Below are 13,498 nucleotides of genomic sequence, written 5' to 3'. Positions count from 1 at the left end.
GTTAAGGGCAGTCACTCTCACCTCACCTCTGGAATTCAGCTCTTTTGTCCATGTTTGGACCAAGGCTGTAATGAGGTCTGGAGCCGAGTGGACCTGGTGGACCCCAAACTGGGCATCAGTGAGCAGGTTATTAATGAGTAAGTGCCACTTGATAGCACTGTCGATGACACCTTCCATCACTTTGCTGATGGTTGAGAGTAGATTGATGGGGCGGTAATTGGCCAGATTGGATTTGTCCTGCTTTTAATGGACAGGACATACCTGGACAGTTTTGCACATTGTCGGGTAGATGCCAGTGTTGTAGCTCTACTGGAACAGCTTAGCTAGAGGCGCAGCTTGTTCTGGAGCACAAGTCTTCAGTACGGCTGCCAGAATGTTGTCAGGACCCATAGCCTTTCCTGCATCCAGTGCACTTAGCCATTTCTTGATATCACGTGGAGTGAATCGAATTGGCTGAAGACTGACTTCTGTGATGGTGGGGACCTCAGGAGGAGGCCGAGATGGATCATCCACTCTGCACTTCTGGCTGAAGATGGTTGCAAACGCTTCAGCCTTGTCTTTTGCACTTGTTTGCTGGGCTCCGCCATCATTGAGGATGGGGATATTCATGGAGCCTCCTCCTCCCGTTAGTTGTTTAATCGTCCACCACCATTCACAACTGGATGTGGCAGGACTGCAGAGCTTTGATCTAATCTGTTGATTGTGGGATCGCTTAGCTCTGTCTATAGCATGCTGCTTTCGCTGTTTAGCATGCATGTAGTCTTGTGTTGCAGCTTCCCCGGTTTGGCACCTCATTTTTTGGTACACCTGGTGCTGCTCCTGGCTGCTCTTCTGCACTCCTCATTGCTGGGCCATGAGGTTATAGATTGTGGTGGAGTACAATTCTGCTAATGCTGACGGCCCACAGCATCTCATGGATGTCCAGTTTTGAGCTGCCAGATCTGTTCTGAATCTATCCCATTTAGCACGGTGTTAGTGCCACACAACACAATGGAAGGTGCCCTCAGTGTGAAGATGGGTCTTCGTCCCCACAAGGACTGTGCGGTGGTCACTGCTACCAATGCTGTCATGGACAGATGCATCTGTGATAGGTAGATAGGTGAGTACGAGGTCAAGTAGGTTTTTCCCTCATGTCGTTTCTCTCACCACCTGCTGCAGACCAAGTCTGACAGTTATATCCTTCAGGACTCGGCCAGCTCGGTCAGTAGTGGTGCTACCAATCCACTCTTGGTGCTGGACATTGAAGTCCCCCACCTAGAGTACATTCTGTGCCCTTCCTACCCTCAGTGCTTCTTCCAAGTGGTGTTCAACATGGAGGAGTACTGATTCATCAGCTGAGGGAGTGCAGTAGGTGGTAATCAGCAGGAGATTTCCTTTCCCATGCTTTACCTGAAGTCATGAGAACTCATGAGGTCTGGAATCAATGTTGTGGACTCCCAGGGCCACTCCCTCCCGGCTGTGTACCACTGTACCACCACCTCTGGTGGGTCTGTCCTGCCGGTGGGACAGGACATACCCAGGGATGGTGATGGAGGAGTTTGGGACATTGGCTGAAAGGTATGATTCTGTGAGTATGACAGAGTCAGGCTGTTGCTTGACTAGTCTGTGTGACAGCTCTCCTAATTTTGGTACAGGCCCCCAGATGTTAGTGAGGAGGACTTTGCAGGGTCGACTGAGCTGAGTGTGCCATTGTTGTGTCCGAAGCCAGTGCCGAGGTCGATGCTGGGTTGTCCGTCCAGTTTTATTCTTATTATTGTTTTTGTAGCGGTTTGTTACAACTGAGTGGCTTGCTAGGCCATTTCAGAGGGCAGTTAAGAGTCAACCACATTGCTGTGGGTCTGGACCACATATAGGCCAGACCAGGTAAGGACGGCAGATCCCCTTCCCTAAAGGACATTAGTGAACCAGATGGGTTTTTACGACAATCCGATAGTTTCATGGTCACCATTACTGATACTAGCTTTTAATTCCAGATCATGCACAGGTGGCTTGCAAGGTAGGCCCCAGGCAAGTGTTGTCTGACAGATTCTTGCTTATGGAGGAATTGGTGATACAACCTGCTAAAGAGCCCTCCTAGAACTCAGAAACCCTGATACAAGGGCTACTTCAGTCCCAAGAAGCATTTGATATGATAACATAGCCAGGCATCAGTGACATCCCTGGCCCTCAGGTATCGCCTTGGCACAGCACCAGGATAGGTTTAAGAACAGCACAGAGGATGATAATAAGAAGCATCTGAAGTAAATGTATATGTGTACAGTAAAACCACTTTCTGATGCAAAGTCCATTGTTCTGAAATTGGCCTGTGCTTTGTTTTTTGTGCTTAAGAGGAGATTTGGAGGCCAATTTGCAGTAGGAAACAGAGTGTGTGAAGCAGAAAATCTCCCCTACTACCCCATGGGCACCAGTTGCCCTTTGGTACCTTGCCCAAGTGACCATGGTACATGTTTGAGCCTTGACATGAATATCCTAAGGCTATTTGATTATGGGGAGGGATATTACAGCCAAGCCAAATCTTGTGTTCACCTCACAACTACCCACAGACTTCCAGCAGGGGCCATATGTTAACAATCGGTAATGGAAACCCTGCATGATTTTCACATGTCTAATCCATGGCCGTTGTAGTGTCTGCACCATTTTCCAGGCTGAGGTCGACTAACTCAGAACAGACCAGGGACTAAACCCTGCTTCTTTATTGTCTTTTTAGCTCAACAGCACCTTGACTAAACTGATTGCTGAACCACTTGCAGAGCCTGGCAAGCAGCTTTTCTTCTTACAAAAAGGCCTCACTGACATCCTGGAGTAAAAATGCTGAATGACCGCAGTACACTTGTCATTCAGCTGCTATATGAATGGGTGGTTAAAGGCCATCTCCCTTTGTAACACACACTCAGCCCTGTCAGCCGAGCTTCTTGTTGGCTGAGTACGTTTGGCATCAGTGTCAGAAGTCAGGTGTGAGCGTTTGACATGTTGCCTTCTCTCCCAGCAGAAGACATTTGCAAGAGCCCTTGAAGAGGGAGGACCAGTAAATTAGGTTAAATTGAATACAAAAGGAAACAAAAAAAAACATTAATGACTTGGCGTAGCTTTTGCTTTAGTGCGATGGATTAGAAATATTCATACAGAGAAATCCATATTCAATTCATTCATAAGAAATGTCCCTTGTGTCTAAAATGCTTGTCAGTTACAGAAGCTTATCAGTTATAAAATAGAAGGCAGCTTTTGACATCTATTGTGCAGCATCCTATATTTATCATTGAATTATCAGGTTAACGCATAATAAAACCCATGCAAAAATCTCCAAGGGGATTATTTCTCAGCTGCTACCGCCTGTCATCCCAGATTTTACATCATGAACTCAGCACCATATGGCACTTTTTAAAGATTTCAAATATTGTTTTCATCATTCCTGATACCCTTCGACTTGTGTCTACCTCCTGTTTCACATGCTTTTCCTTTGACATTTCACATTTAGTTTTGTATTTCCAAAATATACCATACTATTGTACTTTGTTTTTAGTGAGGCCATTCATTTACTTTATTAATTTTAATTGTTAATAAAAGCAGATCGGACAAATCAAGTTGGGAATATGCTACATCTTTGTACTACACCAGCTTATGTGCTTCCGATCTACCTCAGCTGCAGATGTTCAGACTATTTGGAAGGAGTGATAAAATGGTTCTCAATCCCATTACATTTTATTTTTTTCCCTCTCCACTTGATTGTCACAACTTAAGACTGTTCAGTTCATAATGGAGAGCTTAATATGGCACATTTTCTTTGGCAGGACTGATTTCCATCTGCACTTTAAAACCATAAACAGTACAGTAAAGCCTTGGCAACACCTAATTTCACAGCTGTGCTGCTCCCTATGGCAGTCAGGGACCATAGTGTTTTCATGATGGAAAACAACATGACAATTTTGCATACTCTGCACTCTGTTCCCTTGGAACTGTTAACATCCCTCTCACCAGCCATTGCAAACCTAACTGGTCACAACTTGGCATCCTGCTTAACCCTAAAATAAGCTTAAGAGCCCATATCCTCCCTATCATAAAGACAGCTTACTTTCATCTCAGCAACATTGCCAGTTACGAACAATGTCGGACAGGTAAAGACCATCTGGGTCCATCGAGCCTGTCCCACAGAATTGCGATACCTTGTGTATCACAGTATATACGCTCCACTCCACCCGAAACCATGTTCTCCTGGGAGAGGCGAAAAAACAGATTTTTAAAAACCAGGCCAATTTGGGGGAAAAATATCTGGGAAATTCCTCTCCGACCCATCCAGGCGATCGAAACTAGTCCAGGAGATCACACTGGCCTTGAATTCACTGCAGTGCCTACCTTCTGTAAGAGGTGATCTCCACCCCAGCCAGAAACAGGTCCAGCTCTCGCCTGAAGAAATTCAGCGAATCAGCATCCACCGCATGAGACGGCAGCCTGTTCCAGAGGTCCACTAGTTTCTGGGAAAAGAACCACCTCCTGACATCTAACCTAGATCTGGCCTTATACAACTTAACTTTGTGACCCCTGGTCCTCCCTAACCTATTTAATTGGAACAAACTGTCAACTGAAACACAATCTATTCCCTTCATTATCTTATAAACCTCAATCAGATCCCCCCTAAGTCTACACTTCTCTAAAGTGTAGAGTCCCAACTCTTTTAGCCTATCTTGATAGCCAAGATGTTTTAAACTTGGCATTAGTCTAGTGGCTCTCCTCTGCACCCTTTCCAAAGCTCCATCCCTGCATTTGCTCTTTTGCTGCTGAACCTTGACACGTGCCTTCATCACCTCCAGACACAACTACTCCAACATTCTCCTTACTGGCCTCCTGTTCTCCGCTCTCTAGAACTTCTAACTTCTGCAAAACCTTGCTGTACATATTTTACCTGCTCACCCATCACCCCAATCCTCACTGACCTACAATGGTGCCCCGTCCTCCAACACTTCAAGATTAAAAACCTTGTCCTCATCTTTAAATCCATCCTTAGTCTTGTCTCATCGGATCTCTGCAATCTTCTCCCAACATTTCTCCTTCCCCAAATTTTCTGTTCCTCTGATGCCTCTTGTGTATGCCCCTACCCTTCACCAACCAACCATTGGTGACAAAGTCTTCAGCTGCCTCCTACTCGCTGGAATTCCATCCCCAAAACCCCCAGTCTCCATCTCTCTCTTTTCCTTTAAAACATTTTCAAAAATCATCTCTTTGTCAAGATTTTGGCATCTCTCCTTTCCTGGCTTGACACCTTGGGATGTTACTTATGTTAAAGGTGCTATACAAATGCAAATTGTTGTTGTAAACTTAGACGTGCAGCACACATAGGGGTATGAATAATGTACTCATGTCCTGCATTACATAGGAATGTAACATTGGTAAATGACATACTTCACTAGAGCAGGATTTCATCTCTGTGGTATCTTAGATGTGCATAGCACCCATATAAATCATAAAGAATTTTTAAGCAAGGGAAGCTTCTGTATGTTACAAATGTGATGTGTATGATACATGCTTCAATGTTCCCTTTTACGCTTCGTGTACTGTAACAGTCAAATCCAGAGAACAGATGAGTCCAGAGCCTCAGATGTGAATGTCACAAGTACCTAACTAAATTACAAATTAGTGATTGAGTCTATCATTTAAGAATCGAATAAAGACAGACAATCAGCACACCATAACATAGATTGTAGCTCCTATCATCAAAATATTTAGCAATTATATTTTTAATGGATTTCCAATCACCACAAGGTACAATAATTATAGTAACCATTGAACTTTAGCTTTATTTATTTTTATACTTAGCTTTATTGTGGAGCTTATTAAGTCTTGATAATTTGAATATGAAAAATTTGAGTACAATTTTATTAGAAGAACAAGTATTACGTTATTCATATGTCTGAGTTGAGTGATCAGCATGTCATATTGGTTTAAAAGGAGTCTAGAAATACTAGAGGGAAATGAGGTTTGGGCTTATGGAAGATATTTGTATGCTGTATATGCAGATGAACTGGAGGAATAACTGGACATGCTATCGTTACTTTCTAAATAGATCTTTTTATTATGGTTAATTTTGCTACAATAAGTTTATGGAATCATAATTTGTGAAGAGCATCAAAATATTAAAATAATAATATAAGATTAAAATAAAATATTCCTAAGATCATGACTCTATTCAGAAAGCCCTCTAAATTAATTATTGTACTGTTTATTTCTATGTTCACATTTTGACACCCTGAATTACACTTCTGGCTAGCATTGCTAATGCTTATCATTATAAAATTAACAAACTTAATGTGAAACTAGAGGCTATCTTACTGTTAGCAATTGTTACAATTTTCAGGCCCCTACCTGATATTTCTCTTCTGATCAGTATCAAGGACCATTTTTGTAAACAATCCATTTCTCCCTAAGAACCTAGGGGTGTAATGTAACATTGCCCAGGGTCAAGCAGAAACCTTTGTTACTCACTGGAAATTACCACTCATATCCTCCCAATTCTTTGGACAATGGAAAAAAATACAGCTCCATCAGACTTCTGGAGTTTCTGCTAATGATCTGCCAAAGTTAAATTAGGATGTCAAGAGAATCCCTGTAGAAATTCAACCCCATAATGCTTTGTTAACTCTTCTGAGAACACTGAACTTGGAAAAGGGTCTGTAAAAAAAGCTGAGTTTGAATTTATCCCACAGAACCTTTATGTTTTATTAATCTGTACTTGGGATATGGGCAATGTTGGCAAGGCTGCATTCCTATTTGTCCTGAGAAGATGGGCTGGGCCTTTGTTTTGAACTGCTGCAGTTCTTGTGCTAATGGTGCTTCCTGTAGTGTATGTACCTTTAAGAGAGAACTACTTTTACAGCTCCTGTATACTGTAGTACCGGCAGTGACCACACCTGTATATAAGCCTTGAGCATGCCTCTGTGCTGTCAGTCTTGAAACTACCCTATTCCAGTAAACACCTGTTGATTGTTAAGTCACAGCCTCCGTGTAGTTATTGGGAAACATCATACTTTAAGAATCACGGATTCAACAGTGGCGACGAGGTCGATTCGAATCTACCTGCAACTCTGCATTTCCCTTCAAGGATTCGCTCTGGGAGGGCGGTGGAAGAAAGTCGAGACCAGAAGCACGGGCGTCGACCACGAGCAACCGCCCAGTCATCCGGCAGAGAGTGAACATCGCAGGGGAGGCTGTTGAGAGCCGGGCTTGGTTCCCCAGCCACGACGATCCAGCAACAGACTGGCAACAGGTACAGCAGATCCTTCCCGGACAGCGGCGGCTGGAGCCGACCAACGGCAGAGAAAAAGCCGAGCAGAGTCGACGGGGTAAGAGAGAGGGTGAAGCGCGCAGGGTGCAGCCGGGGGTTGAAAACCGAGCGGCGTCGAGGAAAAACAAAACAGAGAGTGAGAGAGTAAAGCAGCAGCCGGGTTCAGGACGGAGCGACGGCAACGGGAAAGGCGCACAGGAGAACACGCAGAGCACAGCCAGGGCTCAAGGGCTGAACCGCGTCTGCGGGGAGAAGAAGGGAGAGCGCGGGAGACGCCATTGAGCCACGGAGAAGAAGGGAGAGCGCGGGAAACGCCATTTTAGAAGCTGCAGCGGAGAAGAAGGGCGAGCGCGGGAAGAAAGGAAAGCGCGGGAGACGCCATTTTGTGCCAGCGGAGAAGAAGGGAGAGCGCAGGAGACGCCATTTTAGACAGTTAAATCACACTCAGGGGTGCCGAAGAGTGGCAGTATCACTGCGTTCGACAATGAAGTCGAAGATCGGGCGACATATGTGGAACACATTGAGGTGTACTGCAGGGCGAATGAAGTGCCAGATGCTAAGAAAGCACTGGTTTTGTTAAATTCCATGGGTGCAAAAACTTATGTCTTACTGCGAAACCTAATAACCCCAGAGAAGCCAGTGGATAAGAATTTCGATAACATAGTGGAAATCCTACAGGACCACTTAAACCCCACACCGCTGCTGATAGCAGAAAGATTTAAGTTTCACAAAAGGAACCAGCATAAAGACGAAAGTAATGCTGAGTACTTAACGGAACTGCGCAAGCTATCGAAACACTGCCAGTTTGGAGGGGGACTAGCAGATACGTTAAGGGACAAGTTTGTGTGTGGGCTTCAAAGTGAAGGAACCCAGAAATGGCTTCTATCAGAAAAGGATCTTACGCTGGACAAGGCTTTCAGCATGGCAGTATCACACGAAGCAGCCGCACGGGGCGCGGCAGAGATACAACGGAGACCGCAAGTATATGGCACCAATGAAATATCATATGGAGCAGGGAAGTGTTATCGCTGCAGCAGAACAACACACGACCAGAAGGATTGTTGGTTCAAGGACCAAGTGTGCAGACAGTGTGGAAAAGCAGGACACATAGCAAGAGTCTGCAGGTCAGGGAAGAAAACCAGCAGCAAGAAATCTCCACAGGAGAAGTACAAAAAGGTACATAAGGTGATGGACAGTAGTTCAGACGAACAGAAAAGTGATACAGACTCCGGAAGCAAGGAGCTGGGTTGTCTGAAACTACATAAGGTAATCAAAATGGAGGATCACCAGACTATCTGGGTCACACTCAAGATAGACGGAGTCCAAGTGAAAATGGAATTGGACACTGGATCAGCCCTAACAGTCATAAACCAAAGGGACTACAAGCGGCTATTTTCACATATACCCTTGAAAGCTACAGAGATTGTCTTGAAGACGTACACGGGGCAAAAAGTCTACCTGAAAGGAAAAATAAGGGTGAAAGTGATATACAAAGGCCAGGAAATACCTAAAATGGATCTATATGTATTGCCAGATGGAGGACCACCACTGCTAGGACGTGAATGGATCCGGAAGATACAATTAGATTGGTATTCCATACAGGCACTGAAGGTTGAGGCCAAAAAGGATGATGACGTCACACCTGGCCGACTGTCAAAAATGCTAACTGACGCACAAGAAGTGTTCCAGGAGGGACTCGGAACACTAAAAGGCATAACAGCAATGATTAAAATAGAGGAAAATGCAAGCCCAAAGTTTTTAAGGCCAGACCGGTGCCTTATGCGATCCGACCAGCCGTCGAAGCAGAGCTGGAAGGGTTGGAACGTTCAGGAGTACTGTCCAAAGTAGACTGGAGCGAGTGGGCTACACCCATCGTTCCTGTAATGAAGAGGTCGTTGAGTAATATGCTTGGGGAACCAAAGAAGGTCCGCATCTGTGGGGATTTTAAGGTGACAGTGAACCCAGTCCTTCACACGGTACAATATCCGCTTCCACGGATTGAGGATATTTTCGCCTCGCTATCTGGAGGTAAACGCTTCACCAAAATTGATCTGGCTCAGGCGTACTTGCAAATGGAGGTAGAAGAAACCTCGAAACAATACCTCACGATCAACACTCATAAAGGTCTCTACCAATACAACCAGCTAGTGTTTGGGGTAGCATCAGCTCTGGCTATTTGGCAAAGGGCAATGGATCAAGTCCTGCAAGGGATTCCAGGGACCCAGTGTTATTTGGACGACATCCTGGTCACGGGCGAAAATGACAGTGATCACCTCGCCAACCTGGAGAAGGTGCTCACTAGATTAAAGGAATATGGGCTACGAGCTAATCGCCACAAGTGCGAGTTTTTCCAGAAGCAGATCTCGTATTGTGGCCACGTTATTGATGGAGAGGGGTTACATAAGTCCCCTGAAAAGATTGAGGCAGTAGTCAAGGCTCCAGCACCGGAAAATGTGTCACAACTGAGGTCGTTCCTTGGGCTGGTGAACTACTACCGTAAGTTCTTACCAAATTTGTCTACAGTATTACACCCACTGAACATCCTACTGCAAACGGGGGTACCATGGAAGTGGAATGACGAATGTAAACGAGCTTTCCAGAAGTGCAAAGAATTGATCACATCAAAAGAGGTGTTGGCCCATTTCAACCCAGCACTACCAATTCGTTTGGCATGTGATGCATCACCCTATGGTATTGGAGCGGTGCTGTCGCACAAATTCCCAGACGGATTGGAGAGACCAGTAGCCTTTGCGTCTCGGTCACTAACCTCAGCCGAGCGCAACTACGCCCAGATCGACAGGGAGGCCCTCAGCCTAGTATGGGGAGTAAAAAAATTCAACCACTATCTGCATGGACAGAAGTTCACCTTGCTGACTGACCACCAACCACTTGTCTCCATCTTTAATCCAAAGAAGGGCGTGCCAATGATGACTGCACAACGGTTACAAAGATGGTCCCTTTTTCTAGGGGCGAACCAATATGAAATAGAATATAAGGGCACGAAACAGCATGGAAACGCTGATGGGCTATCACACTTGCCACTGCCTACTGTGGAGGAAGCACCAGCAGTGGACCCCATCGAGATATTTTATTCGTCAATAATTGAACGATTGCCAGTAACTAACGCGGATATAGAGAAGGAGACCCGCAATGATCCGACACTGTCTCGGGTATATGATTTGACGGTGAGGGGATGGCCAACACATGGCGACTCACTGTTGCCAGCATTCTCATCCAGAAGAGAACAGCTGTCAGTATGCCAGGGGACAGTGATGTGTGGATCCCGAGTGGTAATTCCACCCAAGTTAAGGGAGAGAGTGCTCAATGAGCTTCACGAAGGTCATCTGGGAGGGGTGAAAATGAAAAGCCTTGCTAGGGCTTATGTATGGTGGCCGGGGATTGATCAACAAATCGAGGACCTAACCAAGAGCTGCTCAGGATGCCAGAAGGTCCAAAATGCACCACCACATGCCCCTCTACACCCATGGGTGTGGCCCTCCTCTCCATGGCAATGGGTGCATATTGATTTCGCTGGTCCATTCATGGACTCAATGTTCTTAATAGCAGTGGATGCGCACTCGAAATGGCCTGAGGTGATAAAAATGTCCTCAACCACTACAGAGAAAACGATTGCAGTCCTACAGACCATATTTGCCAGGAACGGCTTGCCAGAGCAGATTTGTTCTGATAATGGACCACAGTTTGTGTCCGAAGAGTTTTGGAAATTTATGAGAAGGAATGGGGTAAGGCATTACACATCCGCCCCGTATCATCCAGCCACAAATGGATTGGCTGAGAGGTTCGTAGAAACCTTTAAAAAGGCGATAAAGGCCATGTGCGATGATGAAATTCCACTACAGCATAAAGTGGACAATTTCCTGTTAGCCTACAGAAATGCGACACATGCAGTTACCAACCAGACCTCGGCCATGATGTTCTTTAACCGAAGGTTGAGATCTCGTCTGGATTTGCTCAGACCAAATGTGCGAAGAAATGTTGAGGATAAACAATTCCAGCACATCAATGAGAAGCCGACAAGGAGCTTCAATGTAGGACAACCAGTCTTGGCCCGTGACTACCGAACAGAGAAATGGCAACCCAGAACGATATGCACACAGCAGGGGCCATTAATGTACACAGTGGATGTCGGGGAGAACATTGTGAGACGCCACGTCGACCAGATCTTAGCGTCACAGGAACGAGTCAACCCCATGTCTCGCGTACCTGGGGATGAACCCAACATACCGGTAGCATCTACCTCAGAAACAGTAGCAGTGGAAACTGATGAACTAACCGACGAAAGGGGGCCAAAATCGCCTCCGCATCAAGAACAAGAACCTCAGGAAAGGCGCTATCCAGAAAGGATCAGGAAACCGCCCCAAAGACTGAATCTATAAATGGACTATTTCTGTTTAATGTGCATGTTAAAGTGTTAATTGTTATTTGAATATTATGGGTACTGCTAATCTAAAAGGGGAGGAATTGTAGTGTATGTACCTTTAAGAGAGAACTACTTTTACAGCTCCTGTATACTGTAGTACCGGCAGTGACCACACCTGTATATAAGCCTTGAGCATGCCTCTGTACTGTCAGTCTTGAGACTACCTTACTCCAGTAAACACCTGTTGATTGTTAAGTTACAGCCTCCGTGTAGTTATTGGGAAACATCATACTTTAAGAATCACGGGTTCAACACTTCCAAGATGGTGTTAGTTACGGAATTCCAAGATTTTGACCCAAAGACAATGAAGGAACAAAGATACATACCCAAGTCTGGATTTGTAGCTTGCTGGGTCACTTGGATACAATGCTGTGCCCACAACATCACTCTTCTCATCTGTCTTTGTGGTAGAGATCATTGGCCTAAGAGGTGTTGGTGAAGTAAGCTTGGTACATTTCGATAGTACATTGTATATGTAGAACATCCATCCGCCACAGTGTGGTAGTGATGGAGGGGGTGGATAAAGAATTCAGTGATAGGGGTGCTGATCAAGCAGACAGCATTTTCTTGGATAATATTAAGCTTCTTGAGCGTTGTTGCGGCTGCACCTATCCAGGCAAGTGGTGAGTAAACACTCACACTCCTAACTTGAGCCTTGCAGATGTTGGAGAGGTTTTGAGGAGTCAGGATATAAGCCATTCAAGTAACCAATTGGAGTAAATGCTAGATGGACCCACCTGAGACTTCCAGTGCAGGGTCAGGGGCAGGTCACTTAATTTAAATAAAGGCTGTGAGTACCCATGCCACTTGGGGTGCATCTTCAATGTCAGCCACAGGGAAGAGATTGAAAATTGTGGATTAGGGTTCCAGGTCCTGGTCCAGTCGGGGGGGGGGGGGAGGTTGGGGGGCTGTTGCCCTCTTCCCCACCCCCACTAAAAATGCCGTACCTGTGCTTTTTATAAGGGGCCCAATTAATTTGCCCCAAAATTTTCTGTTCTTCGAGATCCAGGCCATGACCCAGGCTTGGATGTCCTGGTGGGCCCCAGTTATGCTGTTTGATAGGCAAGTACTCCTGGTCCCACGAGTACGAGCCTGACAATGTCCCACTACATGAGGAACAAGGAAGCTTCCAGCCTTGTAGTCCTTGCACCCAGCTATGCCTCCAAATAAAAGTTGAGAAACTGAATAAAATCCCTTTTGCCTCTATCTATCTACCCATAACTGCCTCACAAAGATCTGCTTTCCCAGAGGTTTTCGTAGCTTGCCTCCATGAAGAAGTCACACTCTCACATGTCATCATCCAAGTCCAATAATTGCAAACATCCACAGAAATTAATTCTATTGTCTATGGAGTCAAACAGATTTTACTTTCCAGAACTAAATTCAATAAAGCTTCTAATAATTTCCTACACTACAATTGCAATTATTTCTTACCACCATATCCACCCTTTGTGCCAGATGCCTTAATTGTTGTAGCTCCTAACCTACTACTTCTATGAGCTGCTCCTTAAGTGATACGAGGTTGAGAGGTGGGTGATTGGGATGATACTTGTTGGGTCTTTGAGGACTGAGGGACCTACGTTCCTATGACCTGATTCTAGTTGCCATTCTCACACATTGTTAAGGGGAGCTGACCCAGGTCTGAAACTCCTCAGGTGCTGGCATTGGAAGGGTCATTAAAGAAGTAGGCCCAATTTTACAATCATGTGAGACAGAAACATCTGTTAACCTCAGCTCCTCAGTAAAAGGTGGTCCTTGTCCCATTCTCCATGGGGGAATGGCAT

This window comes from Somniosus microcephalus, chromosome 17 (genome assembly GCF_052327205.1).
Source record: "Somniosus microcephalus isolate GS21.2 chromosome 17, FLI_Smic_1.0, whole genome shotgun sequence".
Lineage (NCBI taxonomy): Eukaryota > Metazoa > Chordata > Chondrichthyes > Squaliformes > Somniosidae > Somniosus > Somniosus microcephalus.
This window is presented reverse-complemented; position numbering follows the sequence as displayed.